Here is a 26,245-nt window from a genome sequence, read left to right on the forward strand (position 1 = left end):
CTTTCCTGAGCTACAGCTCACTTCATCGGATGCATACTTGACATGCATCAGATGAAGTGAGCTGTAGCTCACGAAAGCTTATGCTCAAATAAATTGGTTAGTCTCTAAGGTGGAACACTGTAATTTCATTTCCTATCGCCACACTTAACCGCTTACATCAGTGGCAGAGGACAAGAGAAAGGATTTTCATCTCCAGCTGATTTGTGCTTAACGGTTTCCACTCAGTGGCTTATGACACTTTCAACTGCCAAGGTCTGAATATCTAACCTTTTATTTATTTATTTTTAACTTTTTTTGGTGCTTAGCATATTCTGAACAATTTGTAGGAGTAGGCCACTCCCTGACTTCTACAAAAAGAAAAGGAGGACTTGTGGCACCTTAGAGACTAACCAATTTATTTGAGCATAAGCTTTCGTGAGCTACAGCTCACTTCTTAGCGTGCTTTTTTTGATCAGGTGGTTCCGCAGTTTCTTTGAGAGCGTGTGGCACAAGCTGTCAGCATAGTATGTATGCCAAATAACTTTACGCTATCACCTAGTCATAAATGAATTTGTAATGATTTGGTTTCTAGTACTGCCCTCTGCTGGATGGAATATATATTTTACCACATACTGTTTATGGGGTGATATCAACGCGATAAACTGCAAACCCTTGTGATAAATCACATTTATCATGCACCACTGACTGCCTCACTTGCACTTTGCTCGTTAATCTATCTCCACTGTGACTTATTGCAAAACCCTGAGCCATGTTCAAACAGCTGCCAGTTTTAAAAAATAACTTCAAATCTTGAACTACTGACAGGTTTAAGGTCCAATGTCTCATGAACCTAAAGGTCTAGAAACAAGTGCTTTGCCTTACTGGAGAAGCTGGAAAGTACTCTGCGATTTTTACAACTGTTTGAGGCTCTGATTAATAACAGTGCTGAAGCACATGCTTTTCTGAATAGGGATGCTTTATTAAATCAGGACAGGAAATGATGGATACTTCATGCAAATTACTTGTTGTACTGCAATGGCTGCATACAAATAACATAAAATAACCTCGCACATTTGGCCTCAAAATGTGGCAAATTAAGTTGCATTTGGTTATTCTGCCCTGGACAAGTGAGCTGAAGGAGTAGTTGTTACAGCTCAACTAGAAGAGGGAGAGAGAGAGAGAAGTTTCATACCATCCATCTATCCTAATCTGGTAAATAGTACTGTCACACATAAATAACAGTTCACTGCATGTTTTTGACTAGCAATGGATACTAAAATTAAATTTGTAACATTTGATAGTTTGATGATCTGAGTTCAGTTCCCAGAGAACAGATGTCTATACCTAACACCGTCACCACAGTTGGTACTAATTGACACCCTTCCTGGCTGTGTCAGTAGAAAGGCCAAGCAATGAATGGGAAAGGGGACTGCACTACTTTCTCATTCCTAGAGGCGGGTGATCAGCCTTGGTATAAGGAGGAAGTTGCACCTATTTACTCTAGGGATGAACTTGGTGTGGTCTTTCCAAATCTGGACTGTACTTTCTCTTCCCTGAGGATACACAGAGGGCTACAGTTTCCAAGGCTGTCAGTCTAACACCTTTCACAAGCAGTGAATCCACCAAACGAGAGAAATAAAAATGTACTGGGATTTTTCATGGTTGCTATGCCCTCTGAATACTGTGGTGACATTTCTGATGTCTTTAGAGCCTGTACTTTATATTGCTGACACTTAGTGGTGTCTGCTATACTTTACATGTTACTGGCTACTCTTAAATGCTACCTTAGCATTTCTCTAATAACAGCACAGAGACTATGAGCCAAGATACTAAACAGTCTAATGTACAATCCTGTGATCTTCATAAGAGGTGTGTTGTAAAGATGAATATTTAAAAAATATTTTAATAGGGAAGAGTATTATATAAGATACTGAATGTTTAATAAACTTTTACTTTCTATTTTCATTGAGAGTCTTTATATCTATATTGTTTGAGGCTTGGATAATCAGTATACGGTTGGGAAAATGCATAAAGACAGGCTTTTGGGTCTATTGTTCTGGTTTAATTGCTGCTCAACCAATGATTCACTGTTGTTTTTGGCAGCTGAGCAGACTTTGCCTGGTACTGTAAATTTCCCCTGTTTATGTCTATGAGACTCATCTGTTGCTGACTGGCAAAAGCAGACAGCTTCTTATACATGTACAATAGGAATTAGACTTGTAGAAGGAATAGTTTATGTGCCTTACAACAACCTACCTAAAACACGAATATAGCATCCATTACCATAGTAGCTGAATGCCCTACTTGTCTTTTTCTTCACAACACCCTTCTGATATAGGGAAATGCTATTATCCCGATTTTAAAGATGGGGAAATGGGGCACAAGAAACTAAGTGACTGTGTGGTGCACTATTGAACATGGGTCTCTTAAATTCTAGGCTAGCATCCTAGCCCCTGTATCATCCTTCCTAAGTTCCTATATGATGATTACTTATGTCAGAGCTGGTCAGGAAATCATTTTCCCCTACAAAAAATGGATTTTTTTAAAGTGTTCAACAACCAAAAAAAAAATCTATTTTCAAGTTTTCACAAAAACCTGAGTTCTTTTTGATTAAATGGATTTTTGGATTTTTTTAATTAAAAAATTTTGGCCATCTCTAGTGTCAGTATAGTTAGTTAAAAAGGGAGGCATTATTTCAACTGGAGTTTTAAAGATATAGGACACCATTTTCCAAGCTAAAATGATCTACATTTCACCATCAAAATGACATGTATATGACATTATGTTCATATGCCTTGAATCTCTTGAGTTTGTATTATAATACTAACATTTATATACCCTTTCTCACAAAAAGTCATGGGATTCCTTACCATATGAAACTAATTATTTTATACTAATCTGATTAAACATAATTAGTTTAAGTTTGGCACAATCAAAAGCACATGAATGCAGGGCCTTTTAATGGAAAGTGATGGGCAACCTTAACTATAGGCAGGGCTACCAGCTCTGCTTTTAATATATCTGGTCTATTTGGACCTTACTTCAGTCATTCCTCACAAAGGGTCTGAGTCCTGTATGCTCTGTCTGTATGGAATTCTCACTGAGAGCCTATTATGCCTGGTGTTGCCCAGCTGGTCTTTGCACCCTTTCAAATTCCACTTAAAAGATGTTTGCAAATTAGTATGTGAAATACAATTTGCAGGGTTTGAAGTTTGAATTATCCAATGATCAAATCCTATAGTAAATCCATAGGCAAAGTTTGGGTTTGTATGGATTCACTCTGGTTTGCCAAAACCAGAAATGGGTTGGGTTTCAGCAGTGATGCAGCTACAGACTTTGGAGCTCAGGGAAATACAACACACCTTGTAAAACTGGATTAAAATTGTTCTGTGGGCCAAAGTATAAATAATAATGACATTATGCCCTGGAATGAGGGGAGTTAGAGAAGATGATAGGCTATTGACAGCTGAACAGATAAAGATATCAGGAAAAATGGTTGATCTTCTGAGTTTTCCAGCTGATTCATGATACTCAATTTAAATGCAGGTTTCAGAGTAGCAGCCGTGTTAGTCTGTATCCACAAAAAGAAAAGGAGTACTTGTGGCACTTTAGAGACTAACAAATTTATTTGAGCATAAGCTTTTGTCAGCCTCCCACTTTCCCCTGAGAAATCAGCTGAAAATGTCCTCTGCAGAACTGGCTGATCCTTCTGAGCACAAGGCCCAACCAATAGGAACCACAAGCCTTGTTTTCACAAATGCTGAGTACCTGCAGCTCGTATTAACTGCAGTTTGATTTATAGGTGCTCAGCACTTCAGAAAATCAAGACCCTTATGACTTCTAGCATGTGAATTTCCATATGTGACCAGCCTGAAAGAACCAGGATTGAACTTGAACTACATTGCAAACAGTAGTCTGATAAAACATACAGACAACAAGAGAGAGCAAAACATTTAGCAATATACCTCTATAAGCAGTTCATGAACCCAAACAAAATTTGAGCAAACCAGTGACAGATTCTGGAAACAGTTCACACTCAATCCAAGGAATATTTAGAGTATTTTGATGATTCTAGTTGAAATATCCATACAGCTCTAATGCCCAGGTCTCACAGCCCAAGTCAGAGGTAAGTGTACTGGTAATTGTAGATTTTCAGTTCTTTTGCTATTCCATTGTTTGTGTGGTAAAACATTACCAGGGGCCAGTTTACTCAGGCTTGAAAATGTACGTATCTCTTGAGTCATGAACTGCAATTCCTGATGTCCACTGAAAAAAAAATGTATAAGGAGAAGATGATCTGGTGAATGAAAGCCAATTATTTTATAAACTACATTTTAAAAAAAGTACTGTACAACATTATATATTTATAGATACAATTTTGTTCAAAAAGAAAAGGAGTACTTGTGGCACCTTTCGTGAGCTACAGCTTATGCTCAAATAAATTGGTTAGTCTCTAAGGTGCCACAAGTACTCCTTTTCTTTTTGCGAATACAGACTAATACGGCTGTTACTCTGAAACCTGAATTTTGTTCAACTGGCACATCACAGAATGAATTATACATTAGTCCAAGGGATTTAACATTTATGAATGTCTTTGTTGCCTTGATATTAAAAAATAAAATATCTTCATTGTCTGTGTTTGCATGACATGTTAACTTTTGTATAGGTAGCACAGAGCAGAGGTGCTGTAGTTACCAGCCTCAAAGAGACATTATATACACAATGGGGCTTATCACTTTTTAAAGGTGAAATAATGCCAACATAATTTTGATATGTTCTTTTTTCCAACCCTGGGAAAAAGGCAGTGATATTGTTACAATTAAAATATTTTGAATTTATGTGGTAGGAGAAAATGGAATTGATATTTGAAATTATTTAGAAGACGGTGCCATCTTTACCTCGCCTACCTGCTGCCAGAGTTGCAAGAGTTGGCAAAGCTTATTGGACTAAGCAGAGCTACTGGCAAGAATTAATAAAAGTTTGGAATTTGGATTTAAAACTAAATTTAAACCCAAGAGATTTAAAGATGGAGTTCAAAGCTGTGTTTCATCAGATTTAACCCTAAAAATATTGAGCCAGCTTCTCTTGTACAACCCTACTAAAGTCAATAGGTTATATGCATATCTTTGACTTCAATGAGGCAGCGTTCAGTTATGTAAGCAATGAATTTAACTCATAATCCCTATTTATACTGTCATGGGGCCTTATCTTGACAGGTGTTGAGCATGAGGATCCTGATCTAGTGAAGCACGTGTACATATGTTTAACTTTAAGCACGTGTGTCTCAATCTGAAGCCCACTGCAGCCTATGGGCATACTCCTATCCATTTCAATGAGTAGTGGATCAGGCTTGTGCATAGTATAGAATTCAGTGGGATTAATACTCACATAGTTAAACTTTTAAGTGCTCTGCTGGATTGGGATCCAGGACCTCAGAGTAGCTTACCTGGAAATGGTTAGTATCAGGCTTCTAGTTTGTATAATTTTTATCTCCTTTCCAGCTCTCTTCCTTTACTCTTGTTCTTTTTGACAAGCAAGAATCATGGAGAGTCATTTTCTGTTAAGTGAAGAGCAGAGGGGTAAACTAGCTTGAACAGAAGGAATAAACAACTTTTATGGTTAAACTCAATTGGACTGGATACTGGAATTCCAGCTCCTAACCTCAGATCTAAATTGCTCCATTGCCCCATGAGTCTAGCTCAGGGGTGGGCAAACTTTTTGGCCCAAGGGCCATATCGGGGTGTATGTATGGAGGGCCAGGTAGGGAAGGCTGTGCCACCAAACAGCCTGGCCCCTGCCCCCTGTTCACCCCCTCCCACTTCGCGCCCCCGACTGTCCCCCTCTGAACCCCCGACCCATCCAACCCCACCTGCTCCTTGTCTCCTGACCGCTCCCTCCCAGGACCCCCTGCCCCAAACTCCCCCCCTCCCCCGGAATCCCACCCCCTATCCAACCCACCTGCTCCCTGTCCCCTGACTGCCCCCTGGCCCCTATCCACCCCACCCACCCCCTGATAGGCTCCCCGGGACTCCCATCCAACCCCCCCCCCCCCCCGTTCCCAACTGCCGCAGAACCTCTGCCCCATCCAACCGCTCCTTGTCCCCTATCTGCCCCCTGGGGCCCCCTACCCAACCCCCTCATCGCCATGCGCACACCACCACCGCCCCATTACCATGCTGCTCAGAGCAGCAGGAGCTCACAGCCCCGCTGCCCACGTGGCGGCGTAGCTGCGGGGACGGGGGACATCAGGGGAGGGGCCAGGGGCTAGCCTCCCCAGCCAGGAGCTCAAGGGCCAGGCAGGATGGTCCCGTGGGCTGGATGTGGCCCGTGGGCCGTAGCTTGCCCACCTCTGGTCTAGCTGAAAACCTCCCCACACTAATGCAATTACAAAATGATTATAACTAGTTCTCTGCTGAGTATCCCATGTACAGTAGATGTTTTGAAATGAGTTTGCACTTTGCCAATGCAAGATTAAATTTGGTTGAAATACCATTTATCTTTGAAAGTGTTAATCTGATTTATCTCTATTTTGTACTTTTTCTCCCTAATGTATTTGACAGCGAAATTGAATCGTTTTTACTGCAGAGCTGAGCATGAAAGGTGAACATTCAATTTGCTATTTCTTGATTTTTATGCAATGTGTATGCTTCAGTACTCGATAAATTCAAACCTTGTGGGAAAGAACTACAGAATCATATTGTGAACACAAAGGACCAGATGTTGGTTTATATAATAGAGATTATTGGTTTGCATTTTTAATTTACAAGAAAAAAATTGATTCTCTGCAATATATTGTGAAAGTTCAATGAGTCTTATTTGTATTGGAGTACTCACTAGTAGCTGTGTGACATTTTGGTGGGATGGAGGTGATAGGATTAGCCAGGATGCAGCAAAAAGGGCATGGAAAGAGGAAATAACAAAGACTGGAGATGTTTGGGAATCATGGATTCTTGGTGAAGCTGGGGCCCATTCTGGATAGAATTGAGGAGGTGGTAGAGACTATTAACTGGCATTTATCTCTTTATAGGCCAGTGGCAGTTCATGTGAAAGAGACCTGTTTAATTATGATAATTTGTTATTTCTCTCTTTTTAAAGCTCAGTAACTTATTTTGGAGTGTCTACACCAAGCAATGCAAATACCAATGGGAGGGGAGACAAGTATTAAAACTGTATTCTGGGCTGAGAAAATGCAGAAAAAAATTCATGAAATACTAAAATAATCTTTTGAAAAGTGCTAGTTTATGATTAAATTGTGTGTGAAAACTAGGTATCCTAGGATTATGGAACTGTCTGTAAAACCTGTTCTCCCAACCTATATTCCACACAGTTACGTTCACAATTTTTTTACTCAAATCAAAAGTTAGATGGGGTGATGTCAAAATAAGGCTTACAATAGAATATTAATGTACCCTTAGCTAGCACGTCGCGACTGTACCTCCATAATAATAATAATAATAATAATAATTAATAATAACACAATCCTCTAAACTGTGAGGATCTTTTATCTGTACTGAAGTCTTCTACTGCAAAACTAGCAAGCAAAAATCTGTACCAGAAAGGAAGCTACATAGCCACATTGTATCTGATCTGAATTCAGGTAAATAATTTCTCTTCAAGAGATATTTTCCTTCTCCCTTTATTTTTTAATGTCTGCCTTCCCCAAACCACTAAGTAAATGTTACCATAATTTGTTTTTGGTGCTCCAATTTAAATTATAATTCTTCAGGGAAGAAATTTTCTTCTTATTTGTCCTTAAAACACCATGCTCCCCTGTAGAACTACATAAATAGAAATTGGTAATGCATGTTTGTTTCATATGCACAATTCCTCCTGAGATCAGTGGAACTCTATGGTTTAAGTGTGTGCTGATACATATCTAGTTTTGAGAAGAACTTTGCCCTAAATTATCATTCTGTCTGTTTGAAAACTACTGTCTGCCAGCTGTCCTATGTGAAACATTTGTACTTGCATAGTATATTAGTAACTGCACCTGCTAGGGGCTAGAGATCTACTGTATTGCAGGGGCATCTCCAAATTGTGAGATCATTTTGCTCTCTAGTGGCTGCAGCTTAATAATTAGGCACTATAGCCAGGATAGATTACCACTCGAGGGCAATGTGGGCTCACGTTTTAATCACCACTACTATAGCATGTATATTTAAATTAAATATTTAATTGTTTAATCAGCAGAGAGCAACTATTTCACACACTTTTAGACATTGTATCCAGAAGAGGGTGGCTGTGGAAGGACAGAGAGAAAGACACATATACTCACATAGCATGTTATAGACACTTATTGCTTTTCTCTCTCCCCCCTTATCTTTTGAAAAAGTTAGGAAAATTCCTGTATTGTTACTTCTGTAATATTGATATACGTACCTTAATATCCTGTGTGGTTGGTACCACCAGTTCTGGAGGGCAATTCTTATGATTAATCACTTACGTTACGGTAGTATTTAAAGGCCCTAATCAGAATGAGAGTATTGTGCTGGGAGCTGTTCAAAAACAGGTAATGAGACAGTCTTTTCCCCAGACAGCTCATTTCCTGAATTCCTCCTCTGTAACAACCACAGCCCCCAACAGACTGAGCCTTTACATCTGTGTAGCTGAGAGCATCAGGATTTCTTAGTTAAATATCTAGGCTGGCTCCTTCTCCTTGTTTCCAAGTGCTCTTACAAGACTTCTTGCTCTTCTTCACAGAGAAAAGCCGAAGCAGCTGGAAACAAGGAGGTGGAATCAGTGCCATGTGAGCACATAGTTCTCTATGGACCACAATTTGGGAACAACTGCCCTACATATTTTTCAGGGTTCCCTCCCAACTCTGAACTCTAGGGTACACATATGGGGACCTGCATGAAAGACCTCCTAAGCTTATTTCTATCAGCTTAGATTAAAACTTCCCCAAGGCACAAATTCTTTGCCCTTGGAGGGTACGCTGCCACCACCAAGTGATTTAACAAAGAATCAGGGAAAGGACCACTTGGAGTTCCTATTCCCCCAAAATATCCCCCCAAGCCTTACACCCCCTTTCCTGGGGAGGCTTGAGAATAATATCCTAACCAACTGGTTATAAAGTGATGACAGACCCAAACCCCTGGGTCTTAGGACAATAGAGAAATCAGTCAGGTTCTTAAAAGAAGGATTTTATTTAAAAAAAAACCGTTAAAAATCACCTCTGTAAAATTAGGATGGAAAATAACTTTACAGGGTAACAAAAGATTCAAAAACACAGCAGACCTTCCTCTAGGCTTAGTTTCAAAATTACAAAAAACAGGAATAAACTTCCTTCCAGCAAAGGAAAAATTCACAAGCAAAACAAAAGATAATCTAACACACCTTGCCTGGCTTTTACTTACAATTTTTGTAATATGAAAGACTTTTAGGATGGTTTGTCGGAAAAGGAATTTTCTGACCTGATGCTTCTCTGCTTCCCAAGAGAACACCCACAACAAAGCCTTCCTCCCACCCCCCCAAGATTTGAAAGTATCTTCTTTCCCCATTGGTCCTTTTGGTCAGGTGCCAAACAAGTTATCTGAGCTTCTTAGCCCCTTACAGGTGTAACCCTTCTGCCCGTCAGAGTTGGCAGCAACAAGGGCCGGGTTCAATATCTAGGGGTTCCATTCCAATAACACAATGCAAACCGGCTCGAGCCCCCACCCAGTGACCTGGGACCAATATATACCACCCCTGCTGGGCGCCTCCAAGAGGCAATATTTCCCCTCTCGCAAGCACATAGTCTGAGTGTAGCAAAAGTCTTTTAATAACAGAGAGAAACAATGTGGCATTATGTTGGGGAAACACCACCAACAGGATTCATAACACAACCCATGAGCAAAAAACCCACCCCAGGCAAATTGGGGCATGCCCTTTTCCCTTTGGTTCTTGAGTCCAGCAACCCCAAATCACCCAAAGTCCCAAAAGTCCAATGCCCCAAAAGTCTCTGTCCCTGGTCAGGGCAGCCCCAGAGTTCGAAAGTTTATCTGCGGAGCTTTACCTCCCAACCTGGGTGGAAATGGGACAGGGGTAAGAGGCACCTTACGTGATCTGAAGCTGACCGCCCCATAGCTCCATAGCGGCGCTCCACTCCGCCAGCCGCCCCACAAACTCCTTCGCTCAGCTGCGCTCCGCTCCTCCAGCCGCCCCACGAACTCCTTCGTTCAGCTGCGCTCCACTCCGCCAGCCGCCCCACAAACTCCTTCGCTCAGCTGCGCTCCGCTCCTCCAGCCGCCCCACGAACTCCTTCGTTCAGCTGCGCTCCGCTCCGCCAGCCGCCCCACGAACTCCTTCGCTCAGCTGCGCTCCGCTCCGCCAGCCGCCCCACGAACTCCTTCGCTCAGCTCCACGGCCCACAAGCAGCTCCTGCCATCCACACACTGCGCCGCGTCGAACTGCTTCACCAGCCGTCCCGCAAACTGCTCCACAATATATCTTCAGGCTCCCCCACTACTTAACACAACACTCAGTGATTTCAGCTCTTAGGTGAATTCAGCTTATAATAGGGGAGCCCCAGTGCTGGTGCACTGTCAGCCCAAAGTGAGCTCAGCAGCCTATAACTAGACTTCTAATGAAATCAAAATTAGCTCTGATATTCCACAGTGGAGAGAGGAGGAAGTGCAATTAGCATATAAGGCCCTCACCAAGGGGCCCATGCCACTAAGTATTAATACTTGTCCCCAGCCTCTCTCCATTCACACAGTTTTGGAACCCATGACCCTTGCCTAGCGAGTGCTACTTAGTTGATGGTGAATCCCTCCATTATAACAAAAGGCCACGTACAGTTCCAAGCACAGTTCCCATAATCAGGGTAATAACAATTTATTCTTCGTGCCCCAATAACAGAGACACTGGGGATCCCACAGCAGCCAAAGTGACCATTTGGGCAGCTATGGTCTCATTCTAGGCGTGGTGGGTGTGCCTATGCAAATGAGATCGGCCCCTGAAGTTCTTTTCCACAACTTGCCACACCTCACCACCAGATGTCAGGGTGGAGCTCATCCTGACACTGCTTACACAGGTAAGGAGGAATTCTAGGCTACCCTTAGCTGTATGGTTATGACAGTATTACAGTGAAATTGCTCTTAAGCTTCCACACGAGGAGCCAGCAAAGGTTGAATACATTTTTACTGGATACCAGTCCAAAGGTCCTTGCTTAAGGCAAGTGGTCTTTGGTACAGGTTTCAACCCATGTGAGTACATTAAGGATGGAAAAGTATGCAACAATCCAAGAAGTGAAGAATGCAGCTGAACTAGTAAAATACTCAATTTGTAAAGCACGCAGCTCAAATTGCACAAATCCAACTACTCAGTGAAGTTTGATCAGCTCAGTACAGTATATAAGAATCCAGCAACTGAGTTATACAGTTCAATTAGCACAGTTCATAAAGCATGCAGCTCAATTAGTGAAGCACTATATGTAGGTAACAATGTGCGTGGAAATCTGTTATTCCAAGTTATTAAGATATGCAGCTCAATCAACAAACTATGCAGCTGGATAATTAAAATATGTAATTTGATCCCCCAAATATATATACAAAACTGACTAGTTAAAATCGCAGTTTGTGCATTAATGATAGGGAAAATTTGCTGAGTCCATAAAGGACTACATTGTATGTACTGACAATTGCTTTTGTTTCAGTTAAGGATGAGCAAGCTAGAACACTCTCTACAATGAAATCAGGCATAAAGAAATTGAGTGTGCAAACTTTTTCTACTTCTGATTTACTTTATCAACCGTACTGGACCTAGGTACATAGCAGATGTTGTCTTTTGTGATGCAGATGAGCTGTTTCAAGCACGACAGACTAATAATGTGATTTGTTTATTGCTGCTAAATAAGGTTTCCAGACAGCACCACATGCACACCCTATGATTGCATGGCTACTGCTCTGAGACAGTGTCTGTTTTCTGGAGGCTAAGGCGCTATCCATTAGCTTTTTAGTCTTTACTCAGAAAAAATCTCCCATTGACTTCATCAGGAGTTTTGACTGAGTCTGGACTGCAGGATTGGTCTCCTGGAAATAAGTAGCTACTCTCAAAGTGTCAAAGAATATTAGTGTAGTGTGACAGTAATTTAAGTGGAATGTAAGCAACACTTAGTGTGCAAAAATAATCATTAGAATGGTTAGAAAGGAGGGTTATTAGTTAATATGGAATTTGGTAAAATATTAGGCTAATGTAAAACATTTTATCTGTCAGGACAACTTCAAACCCTGCACAAAATCTATTTAAATCTATGAAATAATATAACTGTTCTGTTCTCAAATATAACATTTGCAGTCAAACGTTTTGCCCAGAGATGCCTGTGGTAAATTGAAACAAGGGATTATTTAATACACTTATGTGCCCCATTTCGCCCTACTTTATCTAGGCCAGAACATTGCTGGAGGGAATGTCTGTTGGGAGAGCAGGAGACTATTCTAAAGCCCACTGAAGTCAATGGGAGTCTTTCTACTAGTTTCAACCCACTTTGGACCAGGCCATAGGCTCCCAGAGTGCAGACTTCTCTCCACTCACAAGACAGAATGCAGCAGGAAGAGGCATCCAAAAATGTGGAGGACTCAGAGCTGAATACTAAAAGAAGCTGGATATCTCTTTGTTATGTCAGGTAGAATGTACAGGTATTGAGCCTAATCCAGTAGTCCACACTCAGGTAAAATTCCCAATGGGTGAACTAGGTATATGCCTGATTAAGGACCAGGTCCACCAGTGCAGAATACTTTACTGAGTACTTTAATGAGCTACATAATAGTTTGGCACATAAAAGATACTTACTTTACAAAGGAAATGTTCTCACAGTTGCTCCAGGTGTACACTGGAGTCAGTGGACCTTTTTCTGGGTTAATTAATCCACTTGGATTCAGTGGGAATACTCACCAAGGGCCTGGTGCTGCAAGGTTCTTAAAGTCCTCAGTTCCATTGACTTGAATGAGAGTCCATGATGGCACACAGCAGAATCGGGCCTGTAGTAATGACAAGTAGCTTAAGGAATGGTTGCAGGGCTGAACCCTTATATCATGGTAGCTGAGAACAGAATTTGACCCCTTCAGGTTCCGGCTACTTACCTGAACTGAAAGCAAAATTGTTTGAGATTCGCTAATCATTAGTCAAACTTGTAAATTCTTCTTCTTCTTATTATTAGGTGGTATTTGCAACTTCTTTAATATTTCCATCAGTGTTTTGTATTACAGAAGCTACAGTATTCTGCTTGTTTTTGCTTGCTAACTCTTGTGATACAAGAGGTTTCTGGGACCCAGTTAGGTTGTGGGTAGACAACCCCAATCTTGATGTTTTTATCATTGCTATTTGTTTAATTGTAACAAATATCATGCTTTAAATGGCATCACTCTGACTGTGAAATTAATAGAGCTATCAAAACCCAAGTTGTTATATAACAATGGTTAATTATTTACAAGCCAGTCTGAGCTAAAGCAGTACTGTAGCTGTCAGCATTGTCATTATTAAAATTAAAATGCTTTGTCTGAGTACTAGATAACATGACTCATTTAGGCTATTTCTCTTCACCATCATTGTTCAGTTAGTCAGATACAGCAAAATAGCATGTACTTTTTTCCCCAACAAGATGTTTACTCCAAGAAATCTAATAAATACATAACAAAACAAATAGTTTTACTAGTTTCTTTCAAAAAAGGACAAACTGATCAAAGCTATTTAATTAAATGTTAAAGCTGAGGATGTTCTAAAATTGGGCAAACTATTTACAGTGAATCATTTATTTGATAAATTTAGTCCTTTTTTTCTAGTTGTGAATTGTATGTGAAAAGCCTTTTGATTTTTTCATTCTTTGAAACTGGTCAACAGGCTCTTTGAATGAACATATTTAAATTTACAAGTTGCTCAAGAACATTTTGCCTCACCTCTGCATTTGTTTCTATTTTTAATTCATGGTATATGATTGGTCCCTAAGGTCAGATGGTATTGCTTCTGCTCCCTGATTGGATGATTAAAACTTTTATAAACAGTCTGAGGAAAATCAAAGAGATTCAAGATGGCCATCTAAATATTTCTGCCATGTGAATACATCTTACAAGTATTCGTTTTACATGAACATTCAAGAGAACAAAAAATTACTCAAATGAATGTTCACAGAAAACAAACAAAAAGATTTATGTATAATGTTGAAGCCAGTTGAACATTAACAAGAAGAGAGGGTGAGCTGGACTGGAACTTACCTGTTTGTGAGTGACTATGGCAGTCCAGTAGGATACAAGCATCGTATTAGATTTGACAGCTTTCGTGCCCTTTACGAAATGTCAATCCTGCTGCATATTGAGTGGAGAGTGTGCCTGTAATAAAAGGAAGGACATGGTAGCTTTTTGTGGTCTCTTCATTTTTATGTTGCATGTACTATGATGAATAATATTTACATGGGTCTTGGTGGTTCAATGTGCTAGTGATCTTTCTAGAAAATGCTATTACATGGTGTTCCAGAATCTGATTTCTTTATTTTAAGAAAAATTAAGTCTCTAATTCCTATGTTCACAAAGATAATCTGTGAACAGAAGGAAAGGGTGAGATTTTTCAAAAGACCCTAAGAAATTTAGGAGCACAAGTCCTGTTGATTTTCAATGGCAACTGTGCTCCTAAGCTACTTATGCCACATCTATACCACATACTAGTGTTGGTGGTTTATAGTGTACATGTAGCTACATGTCACAGTGAAAAGCGTCTATACTGCAGTGTGTAGGTACACGTCAGTGAAAGGCTCGGGCAGAGGGGAGGCCATGGGGAAAGGCTGCCTTTTCCTGCTGCCTTCCCACCGCTGGTGCCTTTCCTCACTGATGGAGTCTTTCCGGCAGCAGGGAAAGGCTCCAGCAGCAGGAAGGCAGCAGGACACTACACGGCTGAAAATAGCAGTGTAGATAGGGAGCCACAGGTTGGACAAATAGAGAGATGTGTAGGGTTTGTATGCGAATACATATCCACATCCTTCAGGTGCGTCTTTAAACACCTAAGCCTCAGAGTCTACACTGCTATTTATACCCATGCTAAGGGGGCTACGTGACTATGTACGCTACACGGCCATCAAAGGAAGCACACAGTGTAGACATACCCTAAGGCACTTGAGAATATTCCACACTAAACCAATGCTGTGATGCCTACAGATGGGGGAGCATGCCAAAGGGGAAGCGAAGTTTGAGGAGTCCCGCAGTGCACATATGATAATATTTCGAGCATCTCCACAATCTACTGTGCATGGAGTCTAATTCTGGCATCTCATTTGGACCGAGCATGGAGAAGTCCCTATTTCTCTATTCAATCCCCTAATAATTGCTGAGTAAATAAAAAAGTTAAAAAAAAAATCTGATCTTATAATCATTTTAGCTGTTTGGCTGCTGCTAAATAGCTTATATCACAGGTTCCCACATCTTAATAGAGATTGTTTTGTGAGCCACATACCTTCACATCTGTGATCATACTGAGCACCTTTTGAAACAGTTAACATTGGGTCTCCTTTCACTCTATACTTTCACCTCCCTTATCTGTTTTGTTCCCCTCAGCTGGAAACAAGGAGAAAAGGCAGAACCCTGTAATCAGCCATATCTCTGTGCATGTGACCAACAATGATCTGCGCAGGACAGAACTGGAATCCCTGTCTAGATACAGCCTGGTACAATGCACCTTCTCCGTTGCTGATTGTGTTAGCGATCAGTACGTTAAATGCAATGGAAAAGCAGCAGCAAAAGGGTTAAGATCTGAATGTGTCTAGGCTATAAAGTATAAAGCTAGGGTTGCAAATCTTTTTTGACAGGTATTCTGAACAGTGATTAGGTATTGAAGCCTGTAGCCAGAATTGTCCCAAGGCCACTCCTATCACTTTTCCCAGTAGTACACACCAGTTTTCTTTCCAATGGCTGTCTCTCTCACCCATAAATGCTTCTCTCTTTTCCCCCCACAACCCTGTTCCTTTCTTTGTTGCCTGGCGTGCCCTCCTGCCTGCTATTGTTCATGTTTTGCTTGTTAGTCTATCAGATATTCCTGTAGCACACGACACTTGCATTAATTGCAGCGAAAGGTACACGTCACACTGGGACCACCTACTGCGCTCTACCTCATGACAAGAACATATGGCGATAGATGGAAGGAGGTGGTCAATGCTTGTCTTTTGTTTTGTAGCATAGCAGACAAGCAGAAGGTCGTACCTGTGTACATATTTTGAGGACTGTAATTAGCTACATTCTGACTGTACAGCTTTTATGCGTGACTAATATAAAATAAATATAAAGATACTTTGCATTTCTACAGTTCCTTTCACATGATGAGGGAAAAGAATGTCACAAATGTTGGGGGAAATGCCACTTAGATTGAAGCTGATAGTATCAGTCAAAGGCAGACTCACAGTGGGAGAGGAACTGAGCCCATTAACTAATTCTTACAACAGCCTGTGTGGCAGGCAAGTACGATGGTTCCCATTTTAAAAACATACTGCTGAGGTGCACGGAGGTTCAGTTACTTGCCCAAGGTGACCCAGTGAATCAATGGCAAAGCATGGAATAGAACCCAGGAGACCTGACTCCCACTCTTCTATTTCAATAGCTAGATCACACTACTTCCTGGGACCTCACATTTTTTCATAATTTATTTAGAAAACAATTGTTGTGTGTTTTTCCTCTGGGTTTTAATTTTTGAACTCTTTTGCAGAGGTATTAAGATAACAAGCTATAATTTATATAGTGAGGCATTAAAGCAGAGGCTTGGCGAACACATGATCATATTTTATTTTTAAATTAAATAGGAATTTTCCTCAGGATCATTAAAAGTAAATGTTCACTTGTTAATTTTCTGTTACAAAGGCCATTGTTTGAACGAAGAGGGAAAACATGCTGTCAGAGCTGTTTACAATGCCTATAAATGAGAGAACAGACTGGAGGGGATATGCATTAATGAGCAAGGGGATTCTGAGCAGTGGGCAATAATGAGCACAGTCTTTGAAAATATGTCCTTGCAGTTGGCTGGAATACTACCTTAGGAGTGCAGAAGGACATACACAAAAGAAAACTAATATTTTCAGTTGCACTTCTGAAGACACCTTTATTTCATTTCACATCCTAAGTAGGTCCTTTAAAATGAAATCTTGGGAAATTAGGACCTTATTTTTAAGAATTGGTACTGGAAAATCTTCCTTCGCTGCCTTATGGGTCCCAATCCTGTAGTGATTTCCACATATATTTACCTTTACCCATAGTCCCAGTGAGCCTGCTGTCAGTGAGTAAAGTTAAGCACATGCTTAAGATTTTGCAGGATTGGGGCCATATATTGCAACAAGACTACTCATGTAAGTGGATTAATGAAGCTGACTTGTATCTCAGTTTAATAGTAATAGGCACTTTCATAGCACCTTTCATTTAAAAATGTTAAAGCAGTGTACAGTCATTAGGTATTGTACTAGTAATGTGATTTGATTTGTTTAAAAGTCCTCTTAAATGTAAAACAGACTGAGAGAAAATAAATCTAACTATTTTATTAGGTCCCCAACCCAATATCAAAATGTATGTGTGGCCTTTAAAATGATTATTAAATACAGTTAAAACAAAGGAGTTGAAAACCAGCTCTTCCTTTACTTACCTGCTGATAAATTATGATCTTCAGCTGCAGCTCTCTGAGTGCCATTAACAGCTACTCAGTTTTGGATGTTGTCTGCCTTCATAAAGATTTTGTATTTCCTAGTATCACATGCCAAACCCCCAGAGATTTAAGAAGAAGCATGTAGCAGTCTGACCTATTAGTATTAGTGATCAGGTATGGCAGTGAAAACACAGAAGCCTGACCTCAGATCTTGACAGGAAAAATCAAAAGCCTTTTCAGTTCACCTTCAGTGATAGTTGTTTATGAATCAAGTAAACAGAGTAGATGGCTTTTATCTCAAGGCCATTTCTAATTTAAAGGGTTTTTTTGGCATGGGTTTCTCTGGGTGGCTCAGCAGCTAGGTAGTCTGTACAGCACTCAGTATCAAAAATGGAGAACATATACAACTGCATGTGTCCTATAAAATGAATTTTTAAAAAGAGCATGTGAAAGGTCCTTCTTGTAGCTGTGAAAAAAACAAACGTTCTAACAAAGATGGTACAAACACTTCACCTTCACCCTCTGTGGGGACATAGCCTTCATTCTCCCATGGCAGGCTCAGAAAGTTTGGCTTTGTTGTTGCACGGAAGAGAGGTTTCCCAATATAGTCTGCTTCTCTTCATGATGCTCCATTTGATGCCACTTCTGCTGTCACTGGAAAAACTTCAGCCTCAGGATCATAATCTGCTGTTGATTGGTGCTATACCCATAGACTTTCATACACTGAGAAGAGAGCTCAGTTTCAGACCATGCAAGAGAGAATATGGTGGTGCATAGCTGCCTTTGGCAGTAGTTGTGGCCAATTCACTGAGAAGCTGTAACATACTTGTCCAAGGAAAGCAGAAGTAGAAAAAGTAGCGAGTCATGCTTTAACATTCAAGGAAAGCATGTACAGTGTATGTGTAAAACACTGCTGGATTTAGAAAGGATTTCTCCAATATAACTGCCAAGCTTTGGATACATGTTACTGTTTGCGTCAGTTAGACTTGCCCTGGCGTTTGGTCTAAATTGGGCAAGTGAGTCTGGCTTATCTCAGTTTGATGAATTGGTGTGATACAGCCAGTGCCAGTTGATACAAAATCTTTCCTTTAATAGGCTCCGCTTTTTCTTTTTCTTCCTTTTGGCTTGCCTACCCTCAAAATAATGAGCAGGTTCAATATCTCACTGATTTCTGACAAGAGGCCCCATAATTTATATTAACTTCTAAAACTTCCTCGTACTCTAAGCAGGTTATTCATTAACTGAATGTAACCACTGGCTGTTAGATAAATCCTTTTAACTAATTCAAATTACATATCAAGCTCAGAGAATTTTCACTCAGGCTGCTGCTGAAGCTAAGCTTTGCAAAGAATTAGTTCTGATTTGTTTTTGAATTCTAGAGTTGGGGGAAATGGAGAGAAGATATTTGTTTGCTTGATTCCACATGACAACTCCAGGGTAACTGAATAGACTGTACGGTTGGTTTGACAAGGCTATGCACTGAGCCAGCAGCTTCACATACCAGAGAGAGGGGGCTGAAATGGGGACTCTGACAATTGTAATGGATTTTATCAGACTTTCTCTAAAGACCAACTATTCTGTCTTCAGTTGTTAATGTTTTTCAGAGGTTTCCCTTCTGAGAGGTATGAATAATTAACTTAAATGAATATGCATTTGTGTCGGATTTTTCAACAATGAATAAATAATTACTGCAATACAAATGTACAATAGCATTTCTAAATGTTAAATAATGAAATAGTTTTTCCGAGAGAGCAGAAGTTGTATAGTTATTGTTGATTGGTTTGTGTGGATTCAAGTACTACAGTTATTATGCTTGTGTAAGTGTATTACAATAATATACATACAGTGCATGTAGGAAACTTACTTCAAATGCCATAGAGAGCGAAAGCAATGTTTCCCCAGCATGATATGTTGCAGCATATGCACGAATCCTACAATGTTCTTAATTCTCCCTCCGGGATTCATTGCATTTTGTTTTATTCCCTATCCCAACCCCACCCCCAGGCACTTTATATAAGGTAATGCACTGTTGCTGCCTTAGTTTAGGGCAACTTTGAATAAAATTCAGACTAGAGAAGGCACTGGCCCTGTTAAAAGAGAAGCCCACTGGATTGTCAGACACATGAAGGAAATTCAGGGTTAGTTCAATAATCATTTTTGTAGAGGGCTCTATGGGACAGCCACTCTGAATTCATTTTTATTACTACATTTCAACCTTCACTTTGCTAGTGGACTTCTTACAAGCCTATTCCAGTAGTCTCCCTCTGGATTCTTCATTCTGTAAGTCTCTCCACTCTCACTCTCTCATAAATGGCAAAATGATTTTTTTTTTTTTTGCTTTTGTAAGGTTTCAAATTGAGTTCCCTCCCCATCCCACTCCCATGTTATAGAAAAATGACCACAGGGATTGAGATCTCATTCAAGAAACTTTTTAAAATACCAGCATTATATAGTATCACAGTGACAATGAGTGTACTGGTATGTGTTCAATGATGTACTTAATAAGTTTCCTTTAAGGGTAGGAAACAATATAATTTTTTTGCTTGTAAGTATAATTTAATTTATATTTAATATAATATTTTCATATATTAGAGATATTCAGAAATATTTACCCAAAAGATATAATTTGTTGACATTTAACAAAATGTAAGGTTTCATAAAGTGTTGTCACATAAAACACAATTAAAGTTGGCTGTATGTTGCATAGTGCATTAGACCCCATGACTTTTTATTCTTTATGGTATGTAAAATGTCAAGTATATACTAAGAGTCTGAGTTATATATGATATTTTTCTGTCAAGAAATAAGAGGGTTGTGAAATCAGCCCTTGGAAGTGGAAGTTTATATCTGTGTATTTACTATAGCAGTTATGTCCTGCTTTGGTTGTGTAGCCAAAACTCCCACAGAGGTCAGTGGTAATTCGGGTTGGATTAAGCAGAATCAGACTCTTAAAAACTAAACATTCACTGAAATATAAAGGTATAATAGTTTATGAAATTCAGATTATCATATGAGAAATACTTCACATGCTAGTTTTGTTTCTGGAAAGAATTCTGAAGTTTTGTTCCAAAGTATACAAAGGAGAATGTATATCATTTTGATTTTGGTAGAAATTCCTTTCCTTCAGAGAGACAAATCTGAAGATTCAGTTTATAACTCTTGAAAATATATTTTACAGATGTGTCTAATGAAAATAAAATTTCCAAACTGAATGTGAGAATCAGATGTCAATCGTGTTCCAACACACAATAACCAGAGCAATGTGTTTATAAAACATTCGATCAATTTTAAAAAAATACCTTAAAATTAATCGACTTGTCAATGCTTGCTGCTTCATCTGACAGAGCACAGACTCCACAGGCTTTTTAGTCGAAATGAAGTGTGGAAACCTGTCATGACAGAATGAAAGTGAGAGGCATGTAGAAAACAATAGCTGTCTTGTGGGAAGAATTTAAATGTATGCAGCTAATCCCATGGGAACTGCTGTAGTCCATTCAGACTTTGTGAAAAAGATGCTCTTTCAAAATAATCTTTAACCCTTTCCTTTCACTGAAAAATCTGAGAACTTTATTGAAAAGTTGCAGGACAAAGTGTTCTAGATTAATCAGCCAACGATCTGTAATAATAAAATTTTAAAATCAAATTATTAGAATAACAATTGGGGATATTTTGTCCCAAATATTTTGTCAAAATGTGTATTGTGTATTCATTGTGCATATGAACATTCTGAGGAGACTTTCAGATCAAAGGTAGCTAGGAAACGCACCCAGGCCTGATTTTACTATGCACGAGAGGTACATATGAGAGGAAGGATCCAGTGGTGTTTGGATATTGCAAAGCTTCTGAGATTTTTTGTTTTTATTTAAATTTTGGGATCCCCCCTTTTCCTCATTCAGCTGAACTGTCCTTTCCTGTCAAGGGATAATTAATTAGGAAAAAACATCCTAAGCGATTGGAATGCTGTGTAATACACAGAATAAGCATTCTTGTTTGAAAATAATTCTGATCCTTCTAGTGTTGCCAGAGGAGTAAAATAAAACCAAACGCGTAACAGCCCAGAACATGCATTTCCCTACATGGGATGCGAAATATACGAAATTTTGAGCTCTGTTTTAAGGTACTAAATCTGCAAACCCTTGCACATGTAATTTACATACATGAATAATCCTATTGAGTTTAATGGGATTACTCACATGTTTAAGCTTCTCAGGACTGGATCCAAAATGTAGAACCTTCAGTCCTGTAGTTTGGAGTGGCTCCTAAATTTGGCAAAGTGCACCCTCCCATCTCTGGCTGTAGCCTACAATACCTTCTTGTCATGTCCATATACAATGCTTAAAAGGTAAACATTTACCGATAATATTTTGCCTTTCTGTAGTTTCTTCCAGCTAAGCATGTCAAAGCACTTCATAGAGTTCAATAGATTAAATCTGTTACCAAACCACTGGGGAAAGCAAAAATGATTTTCTCCATTTAATAGATAGAATTACTGAAGCACTGAGAAGTTGTGGCTTGCCTAAGAGCAGAGAGAAAGTTCATGGCATAGCAAGATCTCTGGCCTCCTGGCTCTTTAATTGCAAGATCCCTTAAACAAAGAAATTTCTCCTTCTCTGCTATTCTCTCTCTGTCCCTGATGTGTATATTTAAATCTAAATTATTTGATTTAGACTTAGGCACTCAATAATTCTCCATCAGTTTGAGCACTGCTTATATGCTTTTAGATAACTTTTAGTTCCTGGAACATAAATATTATCTTTACTCCATGCTAAAAATAGAAAGCGAAGAGCTATTGGCTCCCATTGTTAGTTGGTGGCAGAGTAAAGAACAACATTAAAATTTACTGGAAATACTCCAGCTTTAGCTAAATGGGCTGATTTTGTAGCATGTCTACCATTATGCCACAATGCAGCCTAAAAACATAACCATGCATAATGTCCACAGCAAATTGACACATAACAAACGAGAGTGGAGTTTGGAGAAAGGTGGAAGGAGTTGAGGAATTCCACAAGTTTCCTGTTGGATACACTTTTAAACCAGCATACTATGATAGATCTTTTTTTTCAAATGAGGGCTGTCCTAGCCCAATGATTGGCACTCAGCAGATGTCTTACCTTGATGTGTTAGATCACAACCTGGTCCATGGCTTTAGGAGCAGACAGGAGCTATCTGTAATGGGTGTGCTCAACCTACTTCTGAAGCTGGGCACATATTGGTGTGCATTGCTAAGTAACTTCCCTCACAAGATATTCACTGGTCTAGCCCAGCACTCGCTGAAGTGGCCACCATTGAGTGCCTCCATTTTTGGATGTTCAACCTGAAGAAACCTTGGGTCTCATTTTTCACAACTTCAGTTGAAGGCAACTGAGGGTAGTCTGAACCTTTGAAAATTAGGCCCCAAAAATGTCTGAAACTAAGTGCCCCAAATCAGAAATCACTTAGGAAATTTTTTCCTTTCTTTACATTTCTTTTGCATGCTCCAGTTGCTTGGGGCACAGCTTAGTCCACAAATTTAAGATTTCCCCCTTTTTTCACTGTTTTAAGTGACATGGCACCATCTGGACAAAAATTAGCAACAATACTTTCATTATCAATCCTTTAAAAATAAAGACTGTGGCTGCAATTCTTGCAAAATTTGCTTTGCTGAAGTATAATATTTTTTCCAGTCTAGCCCACTTATATTTCTAATTTATCTATTTCTGTAGAATCTAAGCACCTAAGGCAATATTAAGACTCACAGTTACGTCCAGTTGACTTTATACTTGGAATTTTTATTGTTTCTCTTCAATTATGAGAGCAATTATTTTGCATAGAGGTGAGTTTTGCAACAAACTCTGAAACCTGTCAGGCTAGGTTTCATTCTGATAGCCTCTAATAAGGAGTTCTGATAATAATGCTGTGTCTCCAGCTACTAAGAGATCACCTTGGACAGTAATATCTACAAGGTCCCCAATCAGAGTGCATCTGTCTCAGTGGGATATTGAAAGAGAAACAGGTTCTTACGTACATTAAAATGGACATTAAAGTTAGGAGTTGGACTTTGATTTAGATCTGGAAATGCATAGGGTACCAGAGAAAGATGCAAAGCACTTAATGTAATGTGTCTGACATTTTTTCTGCTTAATTATTATTAATCATGTTTACTATGGTAGTTGAAGAATAGAGCCCATTGTGCCAAGTACTGTTCAAACACAGAGAAGTAGGTGGTCCTTACCCCAAAGAGCTTACAATCTAAATAGACAAGACAGAGTGGAGGGAAGGGTAGAACACACACAAGCAGAGCGAAGAGTGAGATGGTAGCAAATGGCATGCTTGTTCCACAATTTTTTGTTTTATTTTAGGGAGGTGGGGCTACTTAGATGCTAACTTGTTTTATAACAGAGAACAGAGCTAGGTGAAATAGCATCAAGATGCTCATGAGGGGGGGTTGAGGAACTGTCTTTTGAGGAAGTATTACCAACCACCCTGACCCTACAGGAAATGTTACTTTCATGGCCTATGAAACTGGTTTCCTTGTACAGAGAAGCAAAGAGAATAAAGGCTGTATTTAATCACAAGAATATGCTATGGTTTGCTCACATTAATAAAAATTATCTGGTAATACGAAGCAAACAGCGTAAGCTTGTAATGAACAAGGAAGTGCTTAAGATATCCTTATAGAGCTGAAATGTCCTGCATGTGTACGTCTTTTCAGCAGTGTTACGTAATGAAACTTTTAAAGAGGTTTGTCATAATTAGAGTTAAGACACTGTAGCTTATTGAAGAAAGAAAAGGAGTACTTGTGGCACCTTAGAGACTAACCAAATAAATAGGTTAGTCTCTAAGGTGCCACAAGTACTCCTTTTCTTTTTGCGAATACAGACTAACACAGCTGTTACTCTGAAACCTGTCCTTATTGAAGAAGTAGCCTCAATTTCAGAGAGCATACAGTAAGGAAATGTCTTCTGGCATTGTCCTTAATATGTTCTATAAAAACTGCAAAATGGAATCTGTTTGAGGCAGGGAGCTAGTCCATTATGAGAGATTGAGATGCCTGATTTTCCCTTTGCTGAGGTATAAATCAGTAGTAAATCCACTAAAGTCATTGCTGTTACATTGGTGTAAAATCAATTTAAATGAGAGGAGAATAAGGCCTGGAATCCTTTTTGTAATCTGGAGATGAAGAGGGTGCCTAAATGGGAGCTGAGCTCTAGGGAAAATCTGGCCCACAGCAGATGCAGACACCTTCACAGGTTTCTGGAGTGTGCCTCAAAACATCACTTTCCTCAGAGAGAGGAAGAGATTTAGAATCTTCCATTTGAAACAGTGACAGCACAGCCGAATAATATCCTGTGCTTTGGGGACTAAACTGTGCGCATATATCAGTTTGGTCTCTAATTAGTTAGAATATAAACTGACACCAACCTGATGTGAATGTGGGAGGATTTCCAAAGACTGTTTGGAACAGTATTGGCATCTATGGGCCAAATTGTCTGTTGGCGTAATTGCCATTGACTTCAAAGAATTTCACAAGCAGAGAATCTGGCCCTATATATCAATAGAATAGTTGTCTTAAACTATGTTTTTTAACCATATTGCTGGTTAGGGGAGTACTGTAGTCTAGTGATTTGGTGAAGAGGAATAGGAATCAGGACTCTTTGTGTCTGTTGCGGATCTTACCACAGACTGAGTGTGTGACTTCAGGCAAATCACTTACTGTTTTTGTGCACCAACTTCCCCATTTGTAACGTTGTTATAATGATATTTACCAATCACACAGGACTACATGGTATTATTATTAATTATTTTATTAAATTAAATTAAAACAGACAATGCTTGTAAACTTCCTCCTCTGAAATTCAAGTATCTCTGAAGAACAGTAGACTCAGTGACTGGAAGGAAATCCTGGCCCTACTGAAATCAATGGGAGTTTTGCCATTGATTTCATTGGGGACTGAATTTCATAGTTTAAGACCAGAAGGTACCATTAAATCCTGACTTCCTGTATATCGCAGGCCCTTAAATGTAACCCGGTTAGGCCTGTATTGAGCTCAATAACTTGTGTTTCATTTTCCAGAAAGGCATCTACTCTTGATTCAAAGACATCAAGACATGGCGAATGAACCACTTCCCTTGGTAGTTTGTTCCAATGGTTAATCCCCCTCACTGTTAAAAATTTCTGCCTAATTTACAATTTGAATTTTTTCTGGCTTCAGCTTGTAGCCACTAGCTCTTATTATGTCTTTCTCTGCTGGATTGAACAGCCCTTCAATACCTGGTATTTTTCCCCCGGAAGGCATTTATAACCTCATTTATTTCACCAAATATCTCTCAAAGAGCTGATCACCATTTAATACATTGTTGCTGGCTTAGATTTGGTTCTGCTCCCACCCCAACAAGGCAGTCCTGGGAAGTTAAAATTCAGGAGCATTGTAGGTGAAATATCGTTTCCAAAAGCCCAAAGGGAGGGTGCTCGCATTTCAGCTAGTAAGATCAAAGTGTGTGTTCGAGGAGTGGACATGGACAGCAGGCTTGTCATGACTCGTGCATCTTTGTAAGACATGTGTGCAGAGACTGTGTGATGCTGTTTATTAAATTGATGATAAAAGCTCACGTGAAGTTCAGGCCTTCCTTTGTATTCATGAGCTGTTTTATGGAATGGCCACAATTATTCTTTGGGATAGTAAAGCTTCTCTCTGGTTGTTTT

General features: G+C 39.6%; 2 protein-coding genes across 19 annotated transcripts in view; one reads left to right on the top strand and one right to left on the bottom strand.

The window, feature by feature from the left end:
* LOC140917229 (lysosomal amino acid transporter 1 homolog) overlaps positions 1 to 20,951 on the bottom strand; it is a 43,808-nt gene extending 22,857 nt beyond the window's left edge. Inside the window, exons 1-4 of one of the 4 annotated variants that reach the window (XM_073359594.1) lie at positions 20,862 to 20,951; positions 14,169 to 14,282; positions 10,014 to 12,938; positions 5,426 to 5,536 (exon numbers count right to left, since the gene is read on the bottom strand). The gene's annotated coding sequence lies outside the window, so the exon portion shown is untranslated. Of the gene's footprint in view, positions 1 to 5,425; positions 5,537 to 10,013; positions 12,939 to 14,168; positions 14,283 to 17,562; positions 18,686 to 20,861 lie in introns of those variants that run through there. The other 3 variants (XM_073359595.1, XM_073359592.1, XM_073359591.1) reach the window with 3 other exon arrangements.
* VEPH1 (ventricular zone expressed PH domain containing 1) overlaps positions 18,834 to 26,245 on the top strand; it is a 186,993-nt gene continuing 179,581 nt past the window's right edge. For 13 of the 15 annotated variants that reach the window (XR_012160753.1, XR_012160752.1, XM_073359569.1 and 10 more), the window contains exon 1: positions 18,835 to 19,184. The gene's annotated coding sequence lies outside the window, so the exon portion shown is untranslated. Of the gene's footprint in view, positions 19,185 to 26,245 lie in introns of all 15 variants that reach the window. The other 2 variants (XM_073359583.1, XM_073359580.1) reach the window with 2 other exon arrangements.

The sequence above is a fragment of the Lepidochelys kempii genome, chromosome 9, assembly GCF_965140265.1.
Source record: "Lepidochelys kempii isolate rLepKem1 chromosome 9, rLepKem1.hap2, whole genome shotgun sequence".
Classification (NCBI taxonomy): domain Eukaryota; kingdom Metazoa; phylum Chordata; order Testudines; family Cheloniidae; genus Lepidochelys; species Lepidochelys kempii.